This window comes from Rhea americana, unplaced genomic scaffold (assembly GCF_003343005.1).
Source record: "Rhea americana isolate MKP2758 unplaced genomic scaffold, rheAme1 scaffold_48, whole genome shotgun sequence".
NCBI lineage: Eukaryota > Metazoa > Chordata > Aves > Rheiformes > Rheidae > Rhea > Rhea americana.
This window is the reverse complement of record NW_028186623.1, coordinates 112,750-120,430: the sequence shown is the minus strand read 5'-3', so window position 1 is coordinate 120,430 and position 7,681 is coordinate 112,750. Positions and strand designations below refer to the sequence as shown.

At 55.5% G+C, this 7,681-nt stretch overlaps 1 protein-coding gene across 3 annotated transcripts in view; it reads left to right on the top strand.

Annotated features, from left to right (window-relative positions):
• The window catches only part of ETS1 (ETS proto-oncogene 1, transcription factor), a 71,326-nt gene that overhangs the window by 29,221 nt on the left and 34,424 nt on the right, over positions 1 to 7,681 (top strand). The window lies entirely within an intron of this gene.

Sequence of the window (7,681 nt, the reverse complement as noted above, 5' to 3'; positions counted from 1 at the left end):
TGGCCTCCTTAGCGGGGCTGGGGGCAAAGTGCCTGGGGCTGGGGGGGGGCCGCGGGGTTTCCGCGCCGCCGCCCGCAGCCGCGCGGGGCCGCGGAGCTCTCCGCGGGGCACGGTCCCTCCCTTTGCACATGGCTGGGGAGCTGCGCGCGGTGTGCGAAGCAACGCTGGAGCGCTACCTCCTCTGCCCGCTACGAATTTACCGCGTTTAAAGCAGAAAAGCCCGCTCCTTTGAATGTCCCCCCCCCTTTTTTTTTATTTTTTATTTATGTTTTTTTGGCCGTTCAAGAGCTGGAGAAGTTGCTGGAGGAAAGGTGCTGAAGTTACCGCGGAAGATGTGTTACTGAACCGAGGCGTGCTTTTTCTTTTTTTCTTTTTTAAATTGCGATAACGGTGCATTTAGCTCCCACTGTCTGCGGTTAACGCGAAGAGCGGAGCCTTTACCATGAGAAGGGCTGTTGTTTGCGTTCTGGTGTTGTTCGGCCGCCCGTTGACCCCGAGCACGAAACTCCCTTCTGCCCGGCTGCTGCCGAGGCAGAGGATGGTCCCTCYGTCACAGGAGGGCCTGCAGGGGAAAAACCCTTTTCCCCGGAGGTAYGAGGGAGGGGTAGGTGCAGTCCCACTGCTTCCCTGCAGTAATTCCCGCTGGCTTGCAGGGGATATTCCTGTTTTGCATGGTGTCGGTGCGCTGAAGAAAATAATTGCACTGGATGAAAGAAAGTTACAGTCGTGGACTTTGCCAGATCCTGAGTTGCTAGGAAAGCCCGAAGGGGGACTATCCCCCCTTGACAGTCGATACCGTTTCAAGCTGCCTGTGGGAAATAAAACGACAGCTGATTGCTGGAGGACGAGGGGGGCCGGAGCAGTGCAGCGGTTAGCGCTCGGAGCTAAAACAGCAGCTTGCGGAGGATCAGCTTTGTGTGCCGGGAGCTCCAGTGTGCCGGCGCACGCGCGGGTTGGCCGGCATCTGCCGCCGAGCGGCCGCACGGCTTCTCGCGCGGGGATGGAGAGGGCCTTCCACGGGATCCGTCTCCTTGCGTTACCTGCGGGCAGAGCCGTAACCTCGTCATCGGTTATAGCTGTGTTTTGGAGGAAGCTGTGGGTCCTTCTGACAGCTAAGCTGGTCCTGCCTTTCAGATGTGGGCTCTGAAGGGGCAGCGTTGGAAATGCAATACCCGATGGTGCCTAGGGATGCTGAGAATGAGTCTCCAAAGCACCTATGCAGGTTAAATGAAAGAGTCCCGCTGACTCCAGCAGAGTTAAGGACCTACTTATTAAGGCTTTGGTTAAAGGAACATTTACTGGAGGCTTAATCTTGTGCTTCATATCACAACTGCTTCTTCTTGCTTGCCGAGGAAGCAAATGCGATGGGGAGAATCACCTGGTTCGTTAGAGCAGGGTTGGAGGAGGTGGGCGTTGTTGGTTTCTCTGTTCGGACCAGCGTCTCTGCTCAAATTTAAACATCTCCTGGCATGGGTGAGGGCATGTCACYGAGGCATCTTTGCTGTGTAGGTGTGCGGGGCTCACGCAGGCGGGAGCCCCAGGGTAACGCGATTGCCTTTGCCTAAAGCCGTGGCAGCACACTGTGTCCCGCGCTGCCTGAACTTCGTTTTCTTCGCTTTGCTAGCCCATCTTTTGCATCTTGTGTCAGCAAGCGATTTTTAGAGTTGACCCAGAGTTTAAACTTTGGCAGGAAGAGCGCTGAAAAACAAAACCAGAAAGGTAAAAAAAAAAAAGAGCTGACTCCCTATCGACTTGAGTTGCAGTTGCTTCTGTTTTGGTGGTTGTACTAACGCTGCGAGCCAAAAAGGTCAATGTTGTCAATTAGCTGGCTTAACCTCATTTCCCCCGTAACTTTTTTGGAGAATGCTGCAGCTTTCTGGCTTGGCTGGATTTAATGTTGAGAGAGGCAGTATGGATGCTGCTAGGTTATGATGCCCTGCGTGGGGGCCGTAAGCGCGCTCTGCTTGCGCCTCTTTAGGACTGCGCCCGAGGACTTGCCCATCCCTTGGGCTCTCTGCTGAACCCGCCACCAAATGTGCCCGTTCTTTTCGAAAAAAAGTCGCAGCCTCGCTGAGGATACTCGGCGTCCAGCTGCTCGTTTGTTTACATGGCACCAGGCAGTCATCTGATGCTGGGTTTGGCCACAGTTAGTCAGGTTTGTGTACAGATCCGCAAGAAAGTCAGCAATTCCGTCGTTCGTTACTAATCCTGACCCGTTTCATCTTCTTGTTTCCAGCTGCTTGGCTGGATTTGCTCACGGTGTCCTTACAGTATCCGCGGGGTTAACCCCACGCAGGGAGAGGTTTCCAATTGCGCAAAGCCTTTAATGTGCCAGGTGCCTTATGCCCTGTAAAACTGCAGAGATGCTTTGGCCGCACYGTAATACTCCCCTCTCTCTTCCGAAATAAAAGCCTGCTCTGACCCACCCGTGCAGGCAGCTTCCAGGCGTAAAAGCGAGCTGGGGTCTGTAGCACGCCCAGAGGGTTTAAAAATAACCTGAAGGGGATGTCAAGTTGCACAAAGCTTTCCAAGTCCGCCCACTGTTGCCAACAAGAAGGTGCGAGTGAGGTGAGCAGTTCAGCAGCCAAGATACCATGGTGGTGGGCATCTCCTGTAATATGCAAGTTGTATTGGAGTGTTTTTTTGGTGTGATGGTCTGGCACAGTGTATGGTAACATCAAGTTTGATTCCAGATATATGACTGATCCGCCAGTGGGTTGGTGGAATTTAGTTTACCGGCTTTTTTTTCTTTTTTTTTTTTTAATGACAAGTGGACAAAAGATTATCCATTGGAGTAAAAGCTCGAGCAATGTGCAAGCGCACGCTAGCAGGAACTTAATGCCGCGTTTGGCAAATGCCGCCTTCTGCGAATCGATTTGTTTCCTTCGGTTCTGCAAAGATCTGTCTGTTGTCTGTGGTCAGGGTTAAAAGCAGCTCCGCAGCCCTTGCTGCAAGCTGGCAGCGTGTAATTGGGGCTCTGAAGTGCTGAGAGATAACTACATTTCTTGCTAATGAAGCTGCTGACTTGCTGCCCTGGGGCTTCCCGCGAGGCACGGTGGTAAAAAGGCTCCAGSGGAGGGTCCCGGGGCGGAGGCAGAGGTGCCCGGCCGCTGGCCGGCGCGGGGGAGGCCTCCGGGGACGGATTCATCCGGCGGGGCCCTTCCCTCTCTGGAGGGCTTGGGACAGCGGGGGCTGAAGCAAGACTTTCTCCGGCAGGACTCCKGCTTCTCCCTTCCGGAGCCAGGCTGCTTTTCTCTTCACCCTTTTCGTGTGGACAAATAAGGGAGTTTATATTTAAAGCAAATCCTCTGGCAAGTGCCCGCCCTCTGCCAGGGTGCCTTGCTAGGGGGAAGTGGCAAAGTGCTTTACAGGTGTGAATGTGTCGTCAAAACAGTCTTCAGATGGGATTTTCAAGTTGGGCCTGTGAGGGAGGACGTGGGAGGCAGGGAAGAGGGGAACAACTTGGGCAACGAGGGCACAGGAGCGCTGAGAGGGGATTTGGGGCATCTGGCTGCCAGGTCTCCCCAGCAGCTCTCATCTCGAGAGCTTAAGTATCCAAACATGCCTTCACTCCTGGGTTTTGGTGTGTGGACTTGGAACAGGGTCACAGCAGGAACGTCCCATTTGAGAGGAGTCAACTAAACAGCCCCAGATTGCTCTTTGGGCCCTGGGATTATTTATTCTTTTTCTCCTTTCGCATCCTATTTCTTGGGGGGGGGGGGGGGGAAGTGAAAGGCCGGAGCACTGGTTATTTGCAGTGAGTCCTGGCTCTCGCCCAGAATCATAAATGCTGCTTGCTGGCATCTCACCTTTTAATGCAGAAATGCAGCGGACTGGGGCTGAGCGTAGGGTCCCTTAGCAGAAACAAGAGCTTCCCTGAGAAAGGGGGAATTCGCTCTTTCCCGAGCAGTTTGCTGAGCTGGTTGGGCTGCAAGAGCAGTGCACGGTAACTCGCATCATCTTCTCTTCTGAAAAGGTAGGTTTGATCTCGTATGATCCGTGCAGAGTGCCCGGACCCCAGGCTGCTGCCCATAGCTGTGCCAGCTGCTATTTCACGGTGACTCAGTTTCCCTGTTGCTTTAAAGATTGGTCTGTGCTTCTAGCTCAGTCCTTTCCTCCATGCTGTTGTACCCAAAGAGCCTTTGCTTGTCCTCCTTGGGGTGGGCTGAGTGCCCACAAAGCACCGGAGCGCTTGCCTGGAGATTTTTGCAAGGCGTGGGCACGGGACCAAGTCCTGCGAGGTGAAGCCATTTCAGGGCAGCGGATTTCAGGCCAGGCTGCGTCTGGCATCTTTCTGAATGTAGAGAAAAAGCATTTGCTTCTGCGTTAACAGCGATGAGAGCTGCTCTTTGGTGGTGGATACTCCTGTGCGGGGATGAATCATCAGCCAACAGGAGCGAGAGCGTCTAATAAATTGAGGGCTTTGGGCTCCGGTGGCGTTTTCAGTGCTGATTGCCTGTGGAGGAGGTGAGAATTTGAACTGAAAAAGAGCAATTACCTTGCTATCCACTTACAAAATGCCCATCACTGTGGTATCCACCTAGGATGGGGGAAGGATCGTTTCCCAGGGAGGGAGGGGACCATCTGCACCTGGGTCCTGGTAAATCCACCTTTTTGGAGCAGCAGCTTCTGGCTGCTCGAGGGGCAAAGCTGTGAAAAGAGGGAAGCTAATGCAAACCTGACAAATGCAAACGTAACTAAAGGTGATGCTTGTTGTGACCGCATACGCCCTTCTTCCAGGCGCTCCTGCAGGGATATGCTGACTGAAGGGGCATTTTTAACTTGGGTACGAAGAGCAGATGGATATTTCCAAGGAAGAGGAGCGAAGCCCCGTTCCTTTCCCTTTTGTTCGTCCTCTACTCCCCAAGCCATGTAACAACTGTGTAATTACAGTGCAGTTACATGAAGTGGCCTCTAATTTGCCATGTAATTACGGCACGCTATGCTTTGATAGGGCCTTAGGAGACGAAGGGCTAACGCGGCCTCGCGCTGCGGCGCTGCGAGGGGAGCTGACGGGCGAGCTGCACGCCACCGCGCCGTCCCCAATCCGCAGCAGCCCGGAGCGCGGCGGGCCGGGGCTCGGCAGGGAGCCAGCTTTGCTGCTGTGGAAGAGCAGCACCCGCCGTGTGGGTCTCCAGGTTTTGGCRCTGCTTTCCGCACGGTGTTAAAAGTCTGGGCGATGCCCCCGGCTGCRCGAGCGAGCCGAGAAGCGAGCGCCCTTCGCGTGAGCGGGACGGGAAGGTGCGTGTCTGTCCTGGCTTTGCGATGGCCCGCGTGTGGTCGCTGGTGCCGTGGTGGCAGCCCAGGAGGGCTCAGCCCAGGGCCGACCCGCCGTGCCTGCAGCTACTCCGGGTCGTGGAGCTCCACTTGCTTCTGCTAGTGACCCAGAGCCTTGGAGCTTTGCAAACTCAGATGGACTCAGGCAGCCAAAGCAAACTCCCTCCAGTGATTAAAGTCCTGGAGATGCCAGTTTGATGCTGAAAGCAAAATCAAAGGTGGCTTGCTGTCCTCCAGCAGGTGCTGTGTGGATGAGAGCAGATACGACTCGGGCASTTGGGCGAGAGGTAGGAGTGCACAAGGTCAGCCCTTTTGTCTGAAAATCGGTTAGTGATGTAATCTTGTAGGTCCATCATCCGGAATGGCTGTTTTTCAGTTGTGCAGCATCAGCAAGGATTTTTGGAAAGGAAGAGGAAAAACAAACCCAGGTGGATTTGTCCCAGACCAGGAAAGCGAGTCTCTTCCTTTCTGCACCACCAGCTGATACTTGCGTTGGCACGTGAACTGCCGCAGGTGAGCAGATTGCGCGACTCCAGGAAAGCCGCGGCCGTCGCTATCCCTGGAACGGACCCAAGGCGTCTGGCAGGCTGCAAAGTTTGCTCTGGCGGGGGGGGGGGACCTGTGAGCCTGGCGGGATAACCAAAGGGAAGAAGGAAGGGATGATCCGCCCCACTTGAGCAGCGAGTGCAAGATCGTGCCCCCATGGGCCGAGCCCCGACGTCCCCGATGCGGGTGGCAGCGGCGAGTCGAGGGCAGCCTGCAGCGCGCGCGGAGCCCCGCTGCCCCCCRGCATACGCAAAGCCTCATCGCTGCAGGAGCCASCGGGGCAAACCTTTAGCTGATACAAACTGCACGGTTGTCTCGCAGCCAAAAACTGGGCCTGCATCCCYTTTTTTTCCCTCCTTTTACCCACGACAGAGTTATGCATCTCAGCTCTTTTGTTCCTCTTCCGTGACTAAGCTGCTCGCTGCCTTGTGCTGCCTTTTTTTTTTTTTGCAYTGCGTAGTTTATAATCTTCCAACTAGATACACAAAAAAATTTGTTTGCAGCGCTGGCCAAGAAGGCTCTGGTTTCACTGGCACCGGGCCATGCTTACATCTCCAGTCAAAATACTGCTGGTTAAACAATAAATATTTATTGATTCTCTTGCAAGCTCCTACATTTTTCCCAGGTGCAGTGGAATTTGGGGGGCCGCTTGAGGCCCCCAAAAGGCTTTATTTTAGCTCAGAACGGCTGGGCTGGCTTTCGGTGGAATTGGCTTTTGCTCCCGGCGATCCCCAAATYGTGAGGTGGGTGCCGAGCTAGCAGCTCTGCGAAGGTGGCCCCGGGCGAGCCGGCGTCGGCGCGGCCGGCCGGCCCGCGACGCTCRGCCCGCGGGTCGGCTCCGTTCTCAGGGGACGCGTAGTTCAGCGTCTGCTCTAAAGGAGGGATGGCAAAAAAAAAAAAAAAAAAGGAGAAAAATCGGGGTGGTTTCAGTTTGGCTCGGCATCCGTATCCAGAGACCCGCTGGATCCATGGGCACGTGCCGGGGTGAAGTTGTGTCTGTCGGGCTAACGGCCTGCAGACGTTTGCACGCGAAACCTGAATTTCTGCAAGACCGGCTAGGTTTAGACGAGGGTTCGGGTGCTATCGCTGCGCGCGCTCGAGAGGGGTCAAAATTACTGCGTTCCCCGGCCGAGCGCGGTGGGCGGCTCGGCTCGGAGCGAGAAGCGACTCTGGGCTCGCTCAGCCCTGCGTGGGGAGCAAACCCAGCGCGCGCGCTGCCGTTGGTCGCCTCTTCCTGAACCGTGAGACGAAACTGCGCTTTTATTTATTTATTTTTTAATTTTTTTTTACCGCTCAACTAGCAAAAATCTGGGGCYTGGTCTCACCCCTTTGGCCATCTCCCCTGTGACTGGTCTCGAGTCGCGGGAGCAGGAGCGGGCGGGTGATGCAGTTTTTTCCCCGTCCCCAGCCCTGGTGTCGCGTTTTTTTTTGGYGCCCCTCGAATTGCCGCGGGGGCCTGGCCGCCGCCGCCGCTCGGGGACCTGCTCCGGGCCGCTCTCGGCGCGCGAAAATCCCCTCGTTCCTGTTGCCCGCTCCGGTTTGCGGGTCGGGGGCAGCGCCCTTTCCGCGGGGAAGCGGGAGGAGGGGATTGGGATGGGCTTGGGACGGCCGGGATGCCGCGCTCCGGCTCCGTGCCGTCCCCGCCGCGGCGACCCGCTCCAAGGCCTCCGGCTGCGACGCGCCGAGCGAAGCAAAGCCGCYGGCCCCCGAGCCTGCAGCAGGCCTGCGAAGGGGTTGGCTTTTGGGTTTTTTTCTTCCATTTTTATATCTTTTTTTTTCCTGTCAGTTCCATCTATCGCAATAATCAAAATGTGGCTTTTCGACCCACATGAAAGTTGTTTTTTTTTTTTTTTTTTTT